This window comes from Corvus moneduloides, chromosome Z (genome assembly GCF_009650955.1).
Source record: "Corvus moneduloides isolate bCorMon1 chromosome Z, bCorMon1.pri, whole genome shotgun sequence".
NCBI classification, from domain to species: domain Eukaryota; kingdom Metazoa; phylum Chordata; class Aves; order Passeriformes; family Corvidae; genus Corvus; species Corvus moneduloides.
Window position 1 is genome coordinate 29,382,135 of NC_045511.1, and position 22,603 is coordinate 29,404,737.

Consider the following 22,603-nt stretch of genomic DNA (forward strand, 5'->3'; position numbering starts at 1 on the left):
GTTGGTTTTTTGGTTTTTTTTTTTTTTTTTGCAAGCTAGTAATTCTTCTGTGCTAGTGAGTTTGAGACATTTCTGATACAAAGTGCTACTGACACCATCTGTAATTCAGCATAAAGGTGTCAGAGTCTATGGACTTGAAGCCTATGGTTTGCTGGAATCTCTTGGTTTTCATTTTTTTTGTATTTAGGAGGAACTCTTGAGCACAGTGAGACCTTACTGCAAGTCAAACTTCCCTTTGGCACTGCTTCAGTTTAAGCCAGCTTAACTTAGTTTTTCAGAAAACTTCCTTAAATAGTAGAACTAGGACAAAATTGTTTAGCGTGCACATGTATTCAGAGACACATAGTTTAAAGAGGGGATTTATTTACAGATTATTTCAAGACAGAACTTTTACTATGAGAAGTAAAATACCCTTTCAACTAACATATAAAAAGATTTCTGTAGCTTTTAACACTGAGAAGAATCTGAGTCCATGTGTGGTAGGGTTAGTTAAAAACAGGAGAAAAAAATCGTCCTTCTATACCACCTGACTAGCCCAAGTCTATGCAGAACAGTCATAACCTTTATTTTATTCTTCAATATTTAACATCTGGACTCTACAACTAGCGTTACAGTTGTGTGTAGCCATGAATTTTTTTAATGCTTCCTGCAACTGGTTTAGGGAGGAGTAAAGAAAAGTTATAGGCAGTTATAATTAGCCCAGTATATGATTGAATTCTCAATGTAAATAAAACTTTTTTTCATACAGAATGAGTTTTAAACCTTCAAAATCAAGACAAGATTTTTCCTATTGAGTGACACAAGGTAAGTGTTGTTTTCAAGGTAGCAGACTACTCCTTGTAGGCAATAGCGTAACAATATGTAGAGAAAGAAATCTCTTAAGTATCTTTGTAGCTGTAAAGGCTGGTTACTAATGCATTAGCACTATGATTGACCTCCGATTTTGCACTTTGTGCAAGTAGTGGCGGCACGTTCGTGCTCTTTTTTAGATTTTGTAAAGCAAACAGGCTGCTTTAAGTATTTGCAGAACACTCTGCAGTTACAGAAGAGTTTCTTGCCTGGGAATAGCATCAGCATTTTTGCTTTGAGGTGATGTGTGTCGCTGTATTGGGATGCTTGGCAAAAGAACAAGCCAGTGTTGTCCTTATCTACAGGAGGAAGCCCACTGCCTCCTTAGTTTTGTGTGGTCCTTTACCTTGCAGTTTCTCTTTCTTTGCATTTGACCCAGTTATTCCAAGAAATGAAGCAAGCTGTCCTTTTTTTGGAGACTTCTTAGAACTCTAAAATGTCATATACAGAAATGACATTTGTTCTATTATGTGCAGGTATTTGGTTTTTTTTTTTTTAATTCTTATTGCAAGAGTATTGCATGAAAGAGCTGTGAATGGAGAAAGCACAGGGATGGAAAAAATGGAAGAAATTACAAGTAAAAAAGAAATCGTGTAAATTCTAATTGTTGTCTTAACTAGTGATTCTTTGTGTTATTTCCATTTATTTCAGCAACTCATGTGGCTATTGTGTCTCCTTAGGAAACAGCTAGTTAAGCAGTACTGTTTATTCTTAGAAATCAATAGGGAAGACAGTCAGGTTCTGGCCAGAAAAAGAAGGCACAGCATTCCCTCACATGGTATGAGAAGTAGTATGTCTAGAGGGTGGGAAGAATTACAAGATGGGCAGAATTAAGGAATTTAAGCCCAGTTTTATTCTTGGCAGTTCAAAACCCACAATAAAAGTAAAGTTCAGTGAAGAATAATACTGGGGACTTAATTGTTCTTTGAGGGGGTTGGGAGCAGAAGAGAAAGGAATTTGCCTCTACAGTATAGGTGAACTTGATGTTGGGCTCCGCTCAGAATAGCTCTGGTTGTCTCTTCTGTGTCTTGGTCTTCCCTCACTTGTTAGTGATGCTGTACAGTTGGCAGATGAACAGATGCTGTGAGAACTTTCCATCAAAGGAAAGTTTAGCGGTAGGAGGAATGCCTTTATGGGAATGAGCTATGACAAGTTTGAGAATAGGGTAGATGAATTAGTTCTGAAATTTTACATTTGTTTTTAAAGAGAGACGTAATGCTAAAAGATAGGATAGTACCGTCCTACTGTACAGTCAGTAAATCTTCCTTCTCTGGATTTTGTCTTTTGCTGTCTGTTTTCAATGTTAGTAGATGTGCTGATACAAATTTTACAATAATGTTACCTGTTGTCTTTTAAAATAAATTACGTCTTTCTGTTTTGACCAGAAATGTCAGTTTGTAACAACTCATTTTGTCTACTCATATACAGGCTTAGAATGCATGTCCATGGATCCAGGGCAGCAACAAAATGCGTCTGTCTGTGACACCAACATTGGTGTTTCTTAGCAAGGGCTTCTGGTCTTTGCAAGTCATACACTTCTTTTTTTATTCCTTTTTTTTTGGCCACAACAGACTGATGTAATTTCTTTTAAAAGACAGGAGCTAACATTATTGTATAACTTGTATCAGCACATCTACTAAATTTGAAAGCAGACAGCAAAAGACGAAATCCAGAGGCGGAAGATGTACTGACTGTTTTTCGTTTAGTAGAGTCCCATCTTCATTTGGTGAAATAATTATTCTCTCTTTTGTAAATCTATTTCACCTCATTTATTTAATCAGGTTTTGACTTTATTTAATTTCATCTATTGTGGACCAAAGACCATTTCTTAAATTTTTTCGTAAATGTGCCTTTAGTTCAAGTGTTGTGTGTGATTTCTGAGTGTCTCATACCAAACTAACTAAACTTCACAAAACCTGCAAGACTTGGGTAAATAGTAAGGTAAAAACTGTCAGATGCATGTTCTGGATATCCTGGCTCAGTTTGATATCATTTTGGTGACTATTTCTGCAGCATAGCAGGGAGCTTCTCATCACACCTGTTCTGTCTTCACGCCTTTCATCCTGGCTATTCCGAAAACAAAGTGCTAACAACTCGTAGGCATTTGTAAAAACTTTGTAAGAGTTCCAGTACCTGCTTTGCATAGGAAGTGTAAGCTTGAGAAGGAACTCAGTTTTCTAAGAGGTCTTTCAGCAAGATAACGACGGCAAGATAACTCTTTTCATTTCTCCCGCCCGTATTCTTAATTCACGTCTCCAGTAACTTCTGCAACAAGAAGTGTGAAGTCTGTCCTTTCATGTACTATGATTACTGATTTCCCACAGAATAGTCCATTGAATTGATAGTACAAGGTAGAAAATTTCAAAAACTTATGAAAAGAAAACCTTTTGAGCATATAGCTGGTAAATACTGTAAATAAAAAAATTTCTTTTAGAAAGTCAGCGAAATAAAAAACTGTGTTTGTATTTGGCAGTAAATAATTATCTGTTGAGATTTGATCTGGTAGGGTGCTATGCACCAGTCATTTCCACATACTTGGTTATTAGAATTAGCCCTCACATTCACAGGAATTGAGCCAATACTTCATGTAGCAAAATACAACAAGCAGTTGTTCTTATAAACAGTATTCACAAATTTTCAAGATAACCAGGAGATGAAAATTACAGAGGCTAAAATATGGAAAAATTTTAAAATAGAGCAAATGAGCAGTGAACTATTATCCTCTGAATACATTCTAAAGATTCTTTAAAATTAGTACAAAAAAAGAAAAAAAACCAAACCCATAAGGCTGGAGTCCAATTTAAATATCTGTACTATTTTAAATAGACACATTATTGGCTACTAGTAAAATGCCTTTTTTTCTTGAATGAGTGACTTTAACAAAAAAGGTGTGTTTAGAAATCTCTTGACAGAGACCTTACGGCCACAAAATCTTGTTTTAATTAACTAGCGTGGTTTAGGGGCAAAAAAAAGATATTTCTTCCTTTTACTGTGTACATGTACATGACCCACTTCAATACATGATAAAATTAATGAGAAAATTTCAATCCATTGCAGTTTTTTATTATAAAATGTATGCCTAAAATAACTCTTTTGTAGCTTTCATTCTTTTACCTTAGAATTTAAGAATTTAGATAACCGTAATTCACTCAATTAAAAAAACCCCACCAAAACAAAACTGAACAAAGACTAAGTCAATGTGTTTTCTGTAGATTTTCTCAGGTAAACCTTAAAAGAGAAGGTAGCTCCGTATAAGCAATAAACCACCATGGGATTATCTTCAAAATCCACTTTGAGGTTAGCTTGCCTGGCAGTAGCTGTGCAGACATTCTCCAGTTTGATACTGTTATAGGGGAATCTTTCTGTTACTGGAAGCAACAAATAATGCAATTTATTATTCTGTCTAGATTTGTCATGCTCAAATATTGGAGAACACTTACTGAGCATAAAAATCTTCTCATGTTTATAAACAGGACAGGAAAAATAATCACTTTTCTTCTGTTACTGTGTTGGTCTTGATGTGTTACCCCTGGGAGACCAGTTCAGCAGGTCTTCTCCAGCAATGACTGTCCAAGCAATCCTCCATCAGAAGTGACCAGTCACTCTGAGTCTTCTGTAGTGATGCCTATTGTATCCTTAGGTCAGATTCAACAGGTATCTATCTACCAGCCACATTGCTTGTAGACTCCAGAAACCTATTCTCTAGAGGCTGCTGGGTTTAACCAGTTGTACAGAGGGATGTGTTCTTTAACCTGTTCTGCATGAAGAAGAATAATTAACATATGCTATCCACGTAACTTTCGTTGGCTAATCATGGTGAACCTTTCTTTTTTCCTATGAGTCTTCTTCAGAATGGCCAGTCTACTACTTTTAAAAACTCTGCATTAAAAAAACCCAGAAAATACAAGAAAATGCAAAATTCCGGCAACAATATCTGTGTCCCCAGTATTCCATCACTGATTCACCTTAACTTCCAATAAGAAGTTGTATCTTTAGTTGCAGTGTCTGCCATGTAGGTCATGGGATGAAGGGGAAGGAAGGCAGCGCTGTAGTAGACATTAGACAGCTTTCTATGCAGTGAACAGAAAATGTCTGAGCCCAAAACTGAAAACCAAAACTTTCTTGGTTTGGCCTGAAGCAGGATTAAACCACAGTTAAAAGTCAGAAATCCAGATCAGTCTTGGTTAACTTGCAAATTTCTTTCCAATAAAGATGTTCTCAACACAGTAGGAAGCTTTACTTAATCAGTGTTCCTTAGACCTACTTAGGAACATGCCGCTCACAGCAAGCTATTTTAAGAACATTTTAAATTGCACGAACACATTTGCAAGACACCTGCCCCTGTAAGAAGTTACCCAGGAATAGTAATTAACACCTTGCTTTAAAGTGCGACAGAGAATGTCAGATAGGGTGAGGAACAGTAAAATGAAACAGAAAATTACACAGAATCGTTGATTTAATAAGTAGATTCATTTTAAAAAATGGGTTTTTTCAAAATCTTGAGGGAATAATGATGTGTTTTCAACTCTACAACTCCTTTAAAGGCAGATAGATGTCTATATAAATTTTTATTAATTTGTAACCAGGTGTAGTTGTGGAAGTGCCAGCCTGTAAACTAGTATTGTTTTTGTGTAACTAGTGTTATTGTGACAGCAGTCATTTGTAGGTAACACAAACATATTTCCCTAATGTTATGGCTAATATGAACTAATCATAATGCAAAGGTAAGGATGGATATTGTATGCCTTTTTGAGGACTATATGCAGTAATTTTCCTTGCAACTTTTGGGCTTTTCTGTGTTGAGGAATCAGTGTCTGGTTTCTACAATAAGTGGAAAAAGTGGACTGAATAATTTGGACAACTGACAGCGTGTGAGCTGCAAAGAAATTTATACCTCATGTTGTTGATTTATTTTTCTAGACTTAGTGGTTCATTTGGTAAACAAATTGGGGAGGAACAACAGGTCAGTAACTAATGCCACTATATGCCTGCAAGTCCTTTTTATCTGCCTTACCCTGCAGTCCAAGTGAAACACACAGGGCAGAAACAACAAAAGGCTTAAACACTCTTAACAAATTACTGTGTTCCTCTTGGCTCTATACATCCTTAGTTAGTTACCACGGCCTATTGATGAGAGAGAGGATTTGTTACATGTTTGTTACATGTTTGTTCAGACCCAGCGGAGCCCTTAGGTCAGTGTATCACAGTGCAGTTAAATACAATTTTACCCACCAAAGCCATTGTCATTATTATATCCCATGGCCATTCAGCATGTGCATCCTACACCATCACATACGAAGTGGGGATTTCCTTTTAGGACACCAATAGTAAAGAAATTATTTGTATGAACAGGACAATATGGGCAACACTTCCGTGTAGCTACAGCACATTTGAATTTTTTTATTTTGCCTTGAGAACTGCTTCTCTTAATCTGTTTGAACAAATAAAGGAAGTAACCTGGGCTGTCTCTTTCCCATTAGAGAATATACAAATATTAGTTGGCTTACATTTTCACAAAGCAGCATTTACCCTAGTTGTTCCACTTAAGAGTGTTATCTCTCATTTATATCAAACTTTGCTCCAACTGAAGCATAATTATTTTATCAAACAATGTGCTGAGATGCTATCCATTTACAACCCCTTTACCATGGACATATGTACTATCAGTGTACAAGATACTCCTGAAAAAAAAATCACACCCATTACTTTCATTATTAAAATGCTGTTAAAATTAGTCTTCCCGTGACAAAGCTAAATTTACTATAAGCTTATAGAATGCCCTGTTCCTATTTGAAGATTGCAGATTTTTCCCATAACCACTGATGTCTATTCTAGCAATTTTTTTAAGATTTTTTTTTGCATTTGGCTACACATTAGCTAATTCACCTAATCAATTCTCATTGGAGAAAGAGAAGTATTCAGAAGACCTGAATTACTTAATGTTTCTTTTTATTTTTTTCATGGCAACCTATTATTTCCCATGGCATACTAATGCCTCACAGAGTGTGTTAAAAGGACAGAATTCACACAGGAAAGTGGAAATGCTATTAACCTTGTTCTGGTTTCATTCACATTCTGACTTCTAAACATATGCATTAGTCTGACTATGCTTCCACCAAGTCAGTGGCAAAATCCCATTTACCCAGAAGACTGAATCATCAGCTGTTGATTAATTTTGATTTTTGGAGTTTTTACTTCCAGTAAGCATGAGAGGTGTTCATGTTACAACTATTTGGGATCCAAATAGGGGTTGAGAAATCTCAGAGTCCTGTACTTCAAACTTCTTCCTAAATATTTTAATCTTAAAGACAGGTAAGAAGTTTAACATAATTGTGACAAGCATCTTTATCACATTTACTGATGTCAGTAATTGCTGTGTTTGATCTTAAAAAATTACTGATTTGATTTTTTGAGATACACTTGCTTTCCTGCTTAGTCGTGTGACTTACTTTACTGGTATCTCATGCAAGTTTGGATTCCGTTTTGGATAACAGGTGTGATGACTTTCTAGATAATCAAAATTAAATATCTGAAACTGTAGTATCACTTTTACATGTTGACACAATGAGCAGACTTTTAGATAAGTTGAAGAGTTATTTGAAGAAATACATCCCTCACCTGCAGTGAAGTTTAAAACCTGGGGTCTTAGTCCAGGTAATTTTTTAATACAAGGGCTGACATTGAAATGGCAGGGATTTCTTTCAGAAATAAGGACTATAGGAGTATTGGTGGATCTGTAGCATTGGATATTTTGGTGAGTTTCATGTGATGCTATCTGGTTTTATCTGATTCCATTGAAATAGTTTTTGTTTCCATCTAACTCGTAAGCAACAGGGTTTGAAGTTGTTATTCATGTTGCAGACTTCACCACTGGAACATGCAAAGTGTATTGCTTAATTCAAATATTGATAAAATGTGTATTTTATTTATATCTGCATAAACATGAATGTAAACAAATGAAATTAAACTGAAGCTACATTGTCTTTAAACAAACTCACTGGCCAGAATTTTTTGAAAGTGAATTGTTTGACTCCTTCATGAGGGTGACAGCTTTTCCATCATCTGGTGAAGTCAGGGGTATTAGTGGGTCAAGGTTCAGTGATGCATCGTTAAATACTGAGAAAAACCCATCCAATCACACAGCTCAGTTCCTTGGCACAGGATTGCTGTGTCTCTCAGAGACTTGGGATTCAGCTAAATCTGAGAAACTAGGCCTCCATGGGATTATTAGTTCTGGGATCTTCCCAATAATCTTTCATTTTGGTACTCTACTTTCTTTCAGCATCCAGAGAAAGACAGGTAATGAATCATTCTTCAAAAGACATAGTCTGTCCTGTATGTGTCTGTTATTCGCACAGCCCCCTGCAAAGAGTTAGATTCTTTTAAAGGACAAAAATCCCAATGTAAACAAGATTAGTTCAGTAATTGAAGTAATATCCAATGCAAAGAGCAAAAGAGCTCAGGCCAATTTTATTTAAAGTAATTTTAATTTTTTTTTTTAACTTGAGCCTAAACATCATTATTTGTGAAGGTAGGTGAGGATCAGTCATACCTTAGCTAACTTCTACATGGAGATACAAAGATTCACAAAGATTTGCACAACCTTTTTTTTTTAAAAAAAAAATTTAAATGCCAGAACAAGACATACCTTTAAAAAAAGGGGGGGGGGGTGGGGGGGGGGGGAAGCAGCATGTGTAGACCCAATAGGCTCAATTAAAAACCCACAGAAATTAACTGGAATCTCTTTGACAAGGGTGTGTCTTTTGAGACCATGCAGGAAAATGTATGTGCATTAGAATATGGCATAATCTCATAGGTTTTAGAAGCAAGGGAGAGAAGAAAAATTTTTTAATTTACCTAGAAGAATACCCATGGAAAACTCAGTATGGAAGACTCCTTCAACTGATGGAAGATGACAGTTCTGTTTAGTTAGAACAAATAATGGTTTGTACTGTAATAAGTGAATAAATATTTCTGGATGAATAATTTATAAAATTTGCCATGATCAAGTAATTTGGTGTGAGGGAAGAATATATGTGACCTTGTTAAAACAAATATAACAACGTTTTCCTCAATGAGTATTTCAAGCAGCTGTATGTTTTTCTGTTTCCAGCTACTGCTTCTTTACTGTTGATACATTCCCAGCTGAAAATTTTCATGGGAACTAGGATTGCAGAATCTTCTAGAAACTGTTTGCCTGCTCTTTCATTCCATCTTCTTCCTGGTGCAGAATGTTTTCAGATTTTCAGAAATCTACCAAATGTTCTTTGGGAACCCAGTCTGTAGGAGAGTTGACATGCCTTTGGCCTTAGTCTCCCTACAACTTGAAGCCCCTCCTGACTGTACACCAGTCCTGTAGGATTAACAGTCTTACTCCTCAGCAGTGTCGTGCGTGCATATGTTGGGTTGGTCTCCTTGGAATGAAGTATTTCTTTCCTTCAAAAATGTGCTTATTCTGCATTTAATGGGAGAAAATACTTTAGCCAGCGCAATAAATGAAAATTAATTAAAATGCAATTAAGTCAATTTATGACAGACTCTTATCTTTAAAAAATTCAGGCTATTATTCTGAGGAAATTAGGCATAGTCTCTCTATAATTAGTGAGAAAATATATTGAAATGGATCATGCATGTCAGAGGCTGCCAAAATACTTGGTTTAAAAACAAAGGTCCTTGAGGTAACATCCCAAACTCGCAGTTTTATGAAGCTTCAGAATTTGTTTGTAGACTTTTACATTACCAGGTCTGCATAATTACAGGGATTAAACTATGCCCGTAAGGCTGCCTGTTTTCTCTTGGTGCTTTCCCTCACACATACTGTGCTACTACTAATGCCAGTGCAGCTTCTGGTTCTGATAGTGGGAGTCCTATAATACAAGAGGCTCCAGGCAGCTGCCAGTGCTTTGAATACTGGTTGTCTAAACCTGCTCAGAGCAGGTCCATACACAATAACCTGGTGAAGCTGGGGGTTGGAAGGTAACTTTGCATTCTCTACTGTAAGGTTCATCCCAGTGAATCAGTATCAACAATTGTTATTTCTCCCTTCCTTTCTCCCCTCCAAAAAGCTTAACCTCCATTGGCCATGTGAAGTTTTGCCTTTGTTTCAAGATTCTTTTAAAGCTACAGCTTTGCTTCAGGGAGGTGCTGATTCTTTGATTTAAGCACTTTTCATAGAATCACAGAATGGGTTGGGTTGAAAGGGACCTTAAAGATCATCTAGTTCCAACCCCTCTGCCATAAGCAGGGACACCTTCCACTAGACCAGATGGCTCAGTGCTCCATCCAACCTGGCCTTGAACACTTCCAGGGATGGGGAGGCCACAGCTTCTCGGGGCAGCCTGTTCCAGTGCCTCACCACCCTCACTGTAAAGAAATTCTTCCTGATAACTGATCTGAACCTGCCCCCTTTCAATTTAAAGCCATTACCACTGGCCCTATCACTACATATCCTTGTCAAAAGTCCCTCTCCAGCGCCTTTCAGGTGCTGGAAGGCTGCTATAAGGTCTCCTCAGAACAGCATTCTCTCCAAGCAGAACAACCCCAACTCTTTCAGCCTGTTTTCATAGAAGACGTGCTCCAGCCTTTTAATATTTCTGACACTCCACTGGACTCTCTCCAGCAAGTGCACATAATTTTTATGTTGGGGGCCCCTCCCTCATCTTGCTGGCCGTGCTACTTTGGATGCAGCCTAGGACATGCTTGGATTTCTGGGCTGTGAGTGCACATTGACAGATCATGTCCAGCTTCTTGTACACGAACACCCTCAAAGTCCTTCTCCTCAGGGCTGTTCTCATTCCATTCTCTGCCCAGTCTGTATTTGTGCTTGCGATTGCCCTGGCCCAGCCTCTTGCACTTGGCCTTTTTGACCTTCATGGGGTTTTCACAGCCCCACCTCTCCAGCCTGTCCAGGTCCCTCTGGACGACATCCCTTCCCTCCTGCCTGTTGACTGCCCCACACAGCTTGGTGTCAGTGGCAAACTTGCTGAGGGTGCCCTCAATCCCAACGTTTGTGTCACTGGCAAAGATCTTGAACAACACCAGTCCCAGTACTGACCCCTGAGGGACAGCACTTGTCACTGGTCTCCACTTGGACCTTGACCACAACTCTTTGAGTGCAACCATCCAATTCCTTATCGACTATTGACTATCAAGTGGTCCATCCATCAAATCCAAGTCTCTCTAATTTAGGGACAAGAATGCCATGTGTGACAGTGTCAAATGCTTTGCACCAGTTCAGGCAGATAATGTCTGTTGCCCTTCCCTTGCCCACCACTGCTGTGACCCCACTGTAGAAGACCACCAAATTTGTCAGTCACAGTTTGTCCCTAGTGAAGCCATGTTGTTTGACACTAATCACCTCTTTATTTTCCATTGCCTTTGTACAATTTCCAGGAGAATCTATTCCATGATCTTGTCAGACACACAGATGAGACTGACTGGCCTGTAATTTACCAGGCCTTCCCTTCTTCCCCCCTTTTAAAAATGGAGGTCATGTTTTTCCATCAGTGGGAGTTTCATCAGACTGTCACAACTTCTCTAATTGCATGGATAGTAGGTCTTTCATCTGCCAAGTCCCTCAGGACATGCAGGTGCATCTCTTCATGTCCAATGGACTTGTGCACCTTCAGTTTCTATAGATGGTCTCAAACCAGATCCTCTCCTACAGCGACTGATTCTTCATTCTCCCCAGTCCCTGCCTTTACCTTCTGCAACTTGGTTGGAGCACTTGCTGGTAAAGAGTGAGGCAAAAAATCATTGAGTACCTCAGCTTTCTCTATGTCTCTGTGGTAAGCAGGTCTTCTGTTTCCATCTGAAGAGAATCCATATTTTCCTTAGTCTTCCTTTTATCACTGATGTACTTACAGAAGCTTTTCTTGTTGCTCTTGACATCCCTTTAAATACAGGCCAGATTTAATTCTATCAGGGATTTAGTTTTCATAGAGTCATACCATCTGTCTGCTTGGACAACCTCTCTGTATTCCTCAGAGTCTGTTTCATTGTTTCCATGCTCTTCAGGCTTTCTTTTTGTGTTTGAGTTTGTCCAGGTGCTCCTTGTTCATCCATACAGGTCTCCTGGCAATGTTGTCTGGCATGATCTTTGTTGGGATCACTCCTGAGTCTGGAGGAGGTGGATCTTGAATATTAGCAAGCTTTCTGTCTTCCCTCCAGGATTTTATCCCATGGTACTCTACCAAACAGATCCTTCAGGAGGGCAAAAATCTGCTCTCCTGAAGTCGAGGTAGTGAGCTTGCTCTGCCCTCTCCTTGTGGCATAAGGATCTTGAAGTTCACGACTTCATGGTCACTGCAGCCGCCCTGGAGCTTCCCATTCCCCACCAGCCTCTCCTTGTTGGTGAGAACAAGGTCCAGGATGGCATCTTTCCCTGTTGGCTTCTCTGTCTCTTGGAGAAGGAAGTTGTCATCACCCCATTCCAGGAACCTCCCGGATTATTTATGTCCTGCTGTGTTGTCCCTTGAACAGCTGTCAGGGTGCTTCAAGTCACCCCTATGGACCAGAACTTGGGAATGTGAGGCTGCTCCTATCTGTCTATAGGGGGACTCATCCTCTCAGTGTTCCTGGTCAGGCGGCCTGTAGCAGGCCCCTGCTATAATCTCACCTGTCCCTGCCTGCCTGTTAGCCCAGACCTGATTCCACTGGCCCTTTCAAACACCTTCCCTTTGACCAGGAGGATTGATGTAAAAACTACCTGCCCTTCAGAATCCCTTACTGTCACACCCAGGGCTCTGTAATAATTCTTGATACTCCTCAGGATTCTCCTGGCTGTGTCACTGTTGCTGTTTCATGTGAAACAACAGCACTGTGTAGTATTTAGTGGACTGTACAAGGCTGAGTGGTCTCTCAGTGACATCCCTGCTATGACTCCCCTGTAAGCAGCACCTCTCTAGAGAGCATGTCAGCTCATCAAATGGGTACCTCTGAGCCTCTCAGAAGTCACCTACTGCTATCACCCATTGCCAGCTGTGCTGGCTGTCATGTGGGAGTAGATGGGGCTGCCTAACTCAGTCTTGGTGCCTCTCCTGATCTGAACGGGTCTTTCTTGTCTGTCTGCAGAGTGTTGAAGTGGTTCTGCAAGCGCATCTCAGGCTTTGGGAAATTCTTTCTGCAGGTCCTTGCTGTTGCAAGTTTCCATTCTTCTGCGTTATCACCCCCCTTCCTTCTGCATGTGTTATGTCTTCTTTTGCCGTTTCTCTTCTCTGCTCCCCTGTTGCAGTATGTTTGAAAATTGTGAAGAGCGGTCTGAGAGTGGGAGGTGCTTTAATGGATCAAATCAATAAGCCTGTAGTCTGCTTGCTTTCCCCTTTCATTTTCTTACCTGGCTGTACTGAAGTTGTGTTCTAGTGCTGAACTTTTTAACAGGGAGAACAGATGAAGTTGGCAAGTCATTAAGAAAAATGCACTATCCCACCTCTGGTTTTATCAGTTATAATTACATTTTTTTCCTTAGTCAGAAAATGGTTCTCTCAACAGCTGGTTAGCTTTATGCATTTGATGTCATTTGATGTATTGCCAGATACTTAACCTGTTGGCCTTTGTAGCTCACGGGGTCTGTGGAAAAATCTACAATATATACAAAACCCATTAATAATATTAGATTATTTAAAGCTTCTTTTTTTCTTTCACAGTAAACTGTGTCTAAAATGAGCGTGGCATCAAAGGTACTTTATCAGCAGATTGTCAGAATCTTGTACTGTAAGCTCCTCATGTTAGTTCTGCAAGCTCTACACATCTCTGCTTTCAGTTTCAGAGGTGGATTTGTCAAATGGGATGTTAACTTCCAGCAGCAGCCTGTTACTGCTGCAAAGCATAGTTTCTCTGGTGGTTTGAACTGATTAGATTTTGGGTCATCACAGCATGCCAAATCCAGACTCTTTGGGTTATTGGCACAGCCAGGATATGCAGCTTTGAAATAATACCTCCCTTGGCCTAAGTCCAGACTAAGCTGCATTTCATACACTGCCCTCCAAAAAAACAGGCTTTGTTAGGACAGAAGTGATTGTATGAGGCATCAGATTGGCAGGTCAGAGAGCATCGACATTAACACACCCTCATCTTGTCTGCTGACGCTGCTGTTTAATTTAAATCTTGTTTATTTTATGTCATGTCAGAGTACAAAAACCCTCTACTGATGTGAGTACACGTACACACAAACATTCTGCAGAATATGATCCCAAATATAAGCAGTTTTCAATTCAGAAAAAAGTATTGGAAAAGTTGTTATCATAAGCAAGTATGGAGATATTGCTAAAGTTTGAACATAACCACACTGACTTATAAGAGAGCTGGTAAGATAATGGTAAAGGAAATTTATATACGAACATACAAGCTTTGCACATATTTATAAACTAAATTCTAAAGGCAGAAAGAAAGGCTTAGCAAACACAAAATAGGCAAGTAAATATGTTTTTTCTGTACATCGATGAATTTTTATGAAACAAGCATTTGAAACTTACAATTTACTTTCCATTTTGAAGAATTTAAACATTTTTCCATCCTGAGATAACTGAAGGGAAAATTCTAACAGACCCTGATAATATTCCCAAGTGGTAGATTTCAGACATTTTCTTTAAATATAATTCCAAAGAGACTCTTTGAAATGTAGTGTCATTCATATGTCTTCAGCTCTGCACATTTTTCTTAGAAGAGAGTAACTGGTGGAAAACAGGCTTTCAGTTGTGTGACACAGCTTGCATGTTAATTGTAATGTTTATTAAAGACACAAGTGTTAACAAGGACAAAGGTTCTCTCTTGCGGTATTTTGAAATGTGATTAAATGCTTGGCTTCAGAATGTTTTCTATTATATTTATGTTATACAGAAAAATGTGCTTTTCTGTCTTCACTCCCTTTTTTGGAGGGTTCTAGGTTGTATATTTTGAAGTGACTTGATCATTGGTAGCAAGGTAACACCCGAAGGAGGCTACATTGTGCAACCTCAGCTTTGAAAGATTTTACTGAACCCCAGGTTCTTCAAAGATTACCTACAAAATTTTAAAATACCGGGGTGTCTGGTGACCATGAATACACTTCTCGTATGTTAAAGATGTCGTAACAAATGTAAACAACTTTTCCTTTGCTTTTCTCCTCATTTTCAAAAATCTGGGGGAAAAAAATCCCCAAAACTACCAAAACTCCACAATGCTGATATAACATCAAGGTGTCCGGTTTGAATACAGAGTTTGAAAATGAAAATTAAAGGTACAGTTGACAACTTCCACAGCTGACAATGTCATCTAAAAAGTTCAGTAAGGCATATGTTCGGTGTTGTGAGTGACTGACCTAGTCAGTGTGCTCCAGATGGTTATCAAATGTCTTTACACTTATTAGACTCTTTATATTTCACTCTTGCCATCCTGACTGCTTTATAGTACCAGGTACATGATTAGAGAAATAAATTAAAATATCTCCCCTCATTTGTTTAAAATAAGTGAAAAGAAAACACCAACCAACCATCAAACAGTGGAAGTGTGCACTGTGGGCAAGGTGAATTGGAGAAGTCTGTCTCCAGTTTTGTAATGACTACCACTTTCCTCCTGAAAATCTGTCTCCTTGGCAAATCCACTGCTCCCAAAAAGACCGTCTGCAAATGTTTGGGTGAATGGAAATAGATTACAAGAAGGTGGCAGTGTGATTTGTAAGTATGAATGAAGCTGCTGATGTATTCGTATAACAGCAAATGTGTGTGTTTTAAATCTCTTCCTTTGGCATCACTTTTTTGTTTAGGTGAATCTAGGACAAAAAGACGGAACAAACAGAAAATGAGTTTATAATGAAGTCACTTGAGAATATGATTCTACTGTGGTATATTGGATACAGCTCTAGATCAGCCACCCTCCCTCTTGGATTTTATTGATCCTTTGGTAAGAAAAGTCCTGAATACATTGTTGCTTTGTGAAAAATAGTTAAGCAAACACTGTTTCTGCTCTGCAGCTGTTACAGGCACGGAACTAGAAACTTGGCTTTTGTCAGGGATTTTTTTTAGATCTCATCACCTAAGGGGTAAAACCCACTCACATTAGCATTACTGCACACTGTATGGTAAGACTGATATTCAGATGTTTTACATAACAGTGTGAAGCTTCTACATAAATTTTCGGGTTTCTATTTTAGATCAAACAAATCACACTTAAAGATTGTACAATTCCCACTGATACCTTTCCAAGAAGCTCCTTTATGCAGAGCTGGAGAGGAGGCAAGATGTTGGCATAGCTGTTGACCTAAAAACCTGCTATGCCAACATATTGTCATCTTTCCTGTCTGTTTGCGGCAGAGGGAAGTTATACACTGTAATGGGCATTTGAAACAGCTTTAGTCTTTACAGGTAATTTGAAATGTCAGTTTTCTGGCCCTGCTTTTGAGTCAATGAAGCGTTTATTAGTTACCTGACAACCAAAGGAGGGACAGAATTTGACTTGGGTTTTTTTGTTACTCAAATGACAAACAACTTAATGTGCTCTGAAAAATTTAGTGTGGAGATGCAGAAAGAAAGGGGGGCATCAGGGGGCAGGACAAGAATTGAGTGTTTTTTCTGTCTGACCTCTACACGTTTGCAGAGAGGTTATGAGTTGTCTGCATATGAGTATTTCTGTTTACATCATTTTTCCTCTTCTGATTGTATTCTCCGTCCCTGTGTACTTTTCAAGTTTGTACTTTCTGTTAAGAGCCATCTAGTATAGAGTGTTGAGCAATGAGAATACAGTGGTAGCTGTATAATGAATGAACATCTGCTAATGAAATGTAGCTGCATTTCACTGATCTGTTTTCAATACTTAATTAAAAAAAATAAAACAGTAAAACTTGATCTAGAATGTCTCGTGATTGCTGTACAGGGAACCTCATTAAAAATATAAATTCAATGTAGCAATTTCTTTATTCATGTGCTTATTCTACATAAGATGTTACTTCACACCATTAGAATTTTGCTTTGAGAATCTAAAATTAGAGGCTGGATCACGAGTAGTAGTGCTACTTAAAAAACCATGGTGAAGCAGAACTTGATTCCACATTGCATGCACAAAAATATATGAAAGTACACATACAAGTAGTCCTTTTACACTTCCAACTCATTCTTGACACTCAAGTATTGCATTTGATCTGTATATAAAAAAAAAAAAAAAGTTTATTATGATTAGGTTATGTCATTGCCAAACCTAACTTTGGTTTACTATCTGCACCCACCATAACAAAATTATTATAATCAAATGTTCTTTTTACTTTCGGCTATGTAATATTCAGTTTTATTTAGCCTCTACACTTAAGCCATGTATCTGCAGTGGGAGTTCATTCAAGTGATCTCTAAACTTTTATATACAATTTATTGTATATAACACATTTTAGTATTTTAATGTATTCATGAAGACAAACATGGAGTAGCACACCAAATATAGTTGTAGAAACTTCCATCGTTCTAGCAAACATAGAGAATGCTTCTCTCCTGATTGATGTGGAAATTAATCTGATATTTAAATAACAATGTCCAAAGGTGAAAAGGCATTACTTTTCTATTGTTCTGAAAGCACGATGCAGACAGAATGGAAAATTCAGCTCCCCTATTGTGCCAAACCTACCTATGGATCCACACAGCAGCTGTCATCTTTCTTGTGGCAAGGTGACTTCTTGCTCTCAAACAAGTAGTGTCCCATTATTTGTGCACCTAGCCTGTGGTACTGTACCTTGTGCTACTGTTCCAGTAAGCTAAATAAATATTATTTGGTTTTCTGAAAGGAAAATAATGGTGAGAAGATACTTAACCTGGTAGAATGAATTAAAGAAAAATGGAGACAGGGATTTGATATTGGAAGACAATGATTATGATCTGGTCCTTGTTGGGAGATACTAATCTTTGGCTTAATAAGCAAGTTTTAAATAAGAATAAGTCACTTAGAGTTATAACACAGTATGGTATAGTATGTTGTTTGCCTTGAATTTTCTTGCTTTAGCATGAGCAGCTGAATTTTCTGGAGTTGTACGCCAATAGCTGTGAGCTTTCATCTAGAGATGTTTCTGGCTGGAATAGAGTTAATTTCCTTAGTAATTTTCCTACTAGCATGTACAGTGAGAATAATGTTGATTACACACAAATTATTGCCAAGCAGTCCTTACTCTAAACTGAGGGCTGCTTAGTTTCCCATACTCTACCAACTATGCTAGTGCATCAGAAGCACAAACCAGAAGATGAGCAGGCCGCAGTCCTCAGCAGAAGCTGAGTCTCAACAAGATAAGAACAGTTATGTTCCTCCACAGCCTGTCTGTGAGGTTGTGGAGAAAGAATCCCACGAGGTGTTAGGAGGCCCCAGACCAAAAATTGCCATTGCACCAAGAGGCACAGGCAGGCACAGGCACATGAAGAACAAATGCATAAATTCTGAGGGAATAAAGGCCCACGGGTCTTTGTATGGGGCTGCTCAATAGATCAACCATGCTCTAGCTGTCTTATTGCTATACCATATAACCAAAAATTTGGTTAATTTTTCCTGCTGTTGGATGTCAGAAACTCTGCTGTGAAAAACCTAGAGTGAAGAAATTTATTTTTTAACATACTCATTATGTAGTGCAATGTTTTAGTAGTATGCATGTAGAGCCTAAACAGTACTGGGTCTTATGCTCAACAAACTACATAGCATAAGCATATTCTATGATGAGACAGGAGTTATGGCAAAATCTTTCTATTACTGTAGGAAAAACTGTGCTTTAGGAACAATATGTCTGTGCTCTTGTAGATACTCTAAACTGTCTACTACATCATAAGAAACACACTCAGTAGGTGCACTTCAAGTAAAGTGTAACTGACTTGTTTTGTGCATATAAATTTAAAGTATATGTTAAAGGTGATCTGATATGTTCAGAAGAATGATAAATGGTGCAGGAAAGAGCTGAACAAGAACAAGGAAAATTATCCATATCTTTCTTGCCAAATACAAGACAGGGCAGAATTATAAGGAAGGGGAAGGCAAGGGCCTGGGGTGAGATTCTGACCTTGCTGGTGTCAGCACAACTATTGTTCCATCTTTGTTTAGGATGGGGATACAGCCGTGGAACTGAGTTCACTGTTAGCAAGGTCCGGTTTATAACATCTTGAATGAACTTCAATCCTTAACAACACTCAGGTGTTGTGCTTCACTTACTGTCCTAACACTAGCACTTACATACTCTGCTCCTGCTTTGCAACACAAGGAGTAGAGGGAACTTGGAGGCTTCTTTGTGGTGATAAAAAAAGAAGAGAATTTGTCCAGGAGGGAGCTGGGGAATGAGATACGTAAGTACTCCACCAGGCAGCCCAGTGGGTGACCTTCATTAATCATCAAGATTCAACAGCAGTTGGCCAGCTTGGCTCCTGTGACCATGGAAATACACTGTGAATACAACATATGTCCAAAATAGGAAAATACCATGAACTGGGGAGGGGGAGTTGGGAGAGGCAAAGTAATTGAAAACTAGTAACACAAAGTATCTTCAGAAAAAGAGGAAGCAAAGAGACTTGATTTTTCCAGTGATTCCATTATTCTCTACTCTCGATCTGGCACTTGGAATCTCTATCTGATTTCATGTGACTACATGTTCTGTATAGCACTGACTTTACTCTGCCCTGCTACATGATAATTGCTAACACAATTGAGACATGCAGTGAGGCAAGAAAAAGAACAGAACAAAGGCTTCTCGTTTCATGCTTTTGTGATCATGGCACAAGTAAAAACAAACTGCTTGTTTCAATCTGTTGACTTGTCTGGAGAGTAGCAGTCAGGACTTTTCTGGAAGACAAAGGCCTATCCTCATCCAGATCAACTGCAAAACATCTTTTCCAGAGGGAGATTGTAACTGTTCACTCACAGCACACACAGTCCTAGCGCATAAGTCAAAACAAGAAGTAGTCCTCAGATGAAGCACTGTGCTGTTTGTAAACAGCATTGTTTGCTTCTTGTAATTTTTTTTTTAGGAAATGACAAAAACTTTGCTGATCTGCCATAAAGAATGAAATTGGAAGGGTAGAACACAAAAAAGTGAAGTTACATCTCAATTCAAAAAGTTAATTTGAATCTAGGTTGACTGCTGCTAACAGTTCCTTAAAATATTCTCTTTCATAATCAGGTAATTTTTAAAATTATTTTCCAAGAGCATACTCACACTAGTACTTGACAAATACTCAGCTTTTGATAGCTCCATAGACAAAAGGTCCCTAGCATTAAGTGTTTTGGATGCACGTAGAAGCGGTTTCATTCACGTCTTCTGCCAGCTCTGGAGCATTTCTTCAGTAAATTGGTGCTAAATTGCATTATTTTCGTTAGCTGACTTTTGCCCTATTTAAATTGCAGGAGCTCGCTCTTTGTATACACTGCTGCATTTGTGTTCTTTCAGAGCTAAAAAGTTTTGCAATGCTGAAGTACATGCCTGACTGGAGAGTAAGAAAAAGGGACACAATTGAATAGGAAATGGAATGAAACTGTCTATTTACTGCCATTCCAAGGAAAGTAACTTAGGCTTACTTGAGAAAGATGATACAAAGTTAATAATGGTACTAAAAAAAGTAGTTCTGCTTGCTCAAGCACAAGAAGGGACTGGATAAAAGTTGGCGTATACAAAAGGAAAGCTATTGCATAGCTCTTTCCTCCTTTTCCACCACCTGATGAAACTTGCTTACATCTTCTGCTGACCTGCATGCATGCATGCATACAGGAAGATTTATTGGTTGATTCATAGGTAGGTAAGTGTGTTTGTGTGTGTGTGTGCAGTAGCAATTCTGAAATACATTAGTAAGAATCTTCTAAGGTATTTTAAAATTAACACAGCACCATGTAATTTTGGGGTTATCTTTCCTACCTTAACATCAGTCTCTCCCGAACCACAATAAACACCAAAAAAGTGCACAAACATGAATGTCTTTCTTACACAGCACAAACCCCCCTGCCCCCAACCAAAAGTACAGTTTCTCTGAATAAATTCCATGTTTCTTAAACCCCTCTCTTACAGTCAAGAAGCTGGTTAATAAATTCCTAGAATTCATAAGATATTATCAATCAAAGCATAAGAAATTTCTCATGTCTATCTTCAAATGCCTCTTGTTCTTTTCCAAGTGTGTGTCTGAACTAATTTTAATTCAAGCGGCACCTCCTCAGGCAATGTACCAGATTTACTGAAGTAGCCATTAGCTGGATGGTCAATCTGGGCTCCTGGCTAGTGATTTATGTAGATATCCCATTTCCAGGCACAGTATACATATTGAAATTGATTCATTCCTCTATCAACTGCTAAACTGTTTTCCGGCAATATCCCAACAAACACTCTGCACACTCCTCTGCTTCCATCTTCTGCTGAATTTGTAGAATGTGGTCTAAACACTAATCTATGTGTATATTTAACAGTGCTTGGATGAGCATATTTTCAGAATGGAGTCATAAAGCAAGTCAAAGTTGAGTAAAAAAGCCCATCCAGAATTTGGGCGGCGTGAAAGGTCTCCAATGCAGTGTGCCTTCTGAGCCCAGGGGTGACCTTACTAAACCCTCGCTTGGAAGAGCTACACAGTTACTTTATCCAAGTGCCCAGACCTGCTGAAATGATGCTACAAGATTGCACCTTTTTTAATACTACTTTCTTTGACTTCAGGAAGAGTAAAGGATGGATGAAGAAGAGTGCAAACAAGAAATACCTGTAACTTCAATACTGTTAAGGAAGCTTACTTGAATAACTGTGATTTTACGCATACTGGTTGCCTTGATCATGTCTCTTCAGTTCACGGCATATGGATCTTCAGGGCAGCAGATTTTCCTCTCTCTTTTCCGTTCAGAACCGGGGGATATTTCCTAAAGGAAAGTCTCTGCACAGTAACCAGCACCCTCTTGTGTTCACGGCGTGCAGAGGCGAAACCCAGTGCCAAGTAACTCCGGATGACTCCGGAGCTTCATCCTGGAGCACCTCCCAAAGCCCCAACCCTGACATAACAGCAGGAACCTGAAGTCTCATATATGTTTCTCCAGTAGCTGCTGGCTATTGCCCAGACAGGAAAGCAGTAATTAGCACGGCTATATGTACCTAACGTTAACTTTCTCAAACAGTCAGAAATATTCAATCTGAACAAGTTCTTTGTTTGGAGCTACCACTGCCTTTCCAAGAAGCTTGGATGTCTCTCAAAATAGAGTTTACACCATGTCTTCAACAGAAGTCAGGAAGTTCTCAATGGCTCTTCAGATCTCCAATGTCTTACTCAGTTAAGGATTTATGAGACAGAAATAGCACTAGAAATAGTGTAATAGCAATGAAATGGCATAAGTAAATCCAAATCAGAACAAATATGCAATTTGGCTAGTACTAGTATCTAAATAAAAGAACAACTGATGCAACCACCAGTGTATCAGTTCTCCAGCCACAAAACTGTCCCTGAAGTGCATTGTTGTTGTTGTTGTTGTCCTGTTTGTACAGAAATTCAGAACTGCATACAGTTTTCATGCAGCTCTCTTCAGAAACTACTCAACAGCTGCAGGGTTTAATTCCTGAGGGAGTGGAACAAAGCTGTGTCAGGGAGGTTTAGGCTAGGTATTTGGAAGAGGTTCTTCACCCAGACAGTGGCTGGGCACTGGAACACGCTCTGTGGAGAAGTGGTCACAGCACCTGACAGAGTTCAGGAAGTGTTTGGACAATGCTCTCAGGCACATGGTGTGCCTCTTGGGGTGTCCTGCGCAGGGGCAGGTGTTGTACTTAGTGATCCTTGCGGGTCTTTCCAAACTTAGGATATTCTATGGTTCTTAG

General features: G+C 38.8%; 1 long non-coding RNA gene across 1 annotated transcript; it reads left to right on the plus strand.

Moving 5' to 3' along the window:
- On the plus strand, nt 1–22,391 carry LOC116438444. The gene is made up of 3 exons (XR_004237743.1): nt 1–804; nt 15,590–15,726; nt 21,464–22,391. It is a non-coding gene; the product is annotated as an uncharacterized LOC116438444 (long non-coding RNA).
- Nucleotides 22,392–22,603: the final 212 nt, after the last annotated feature.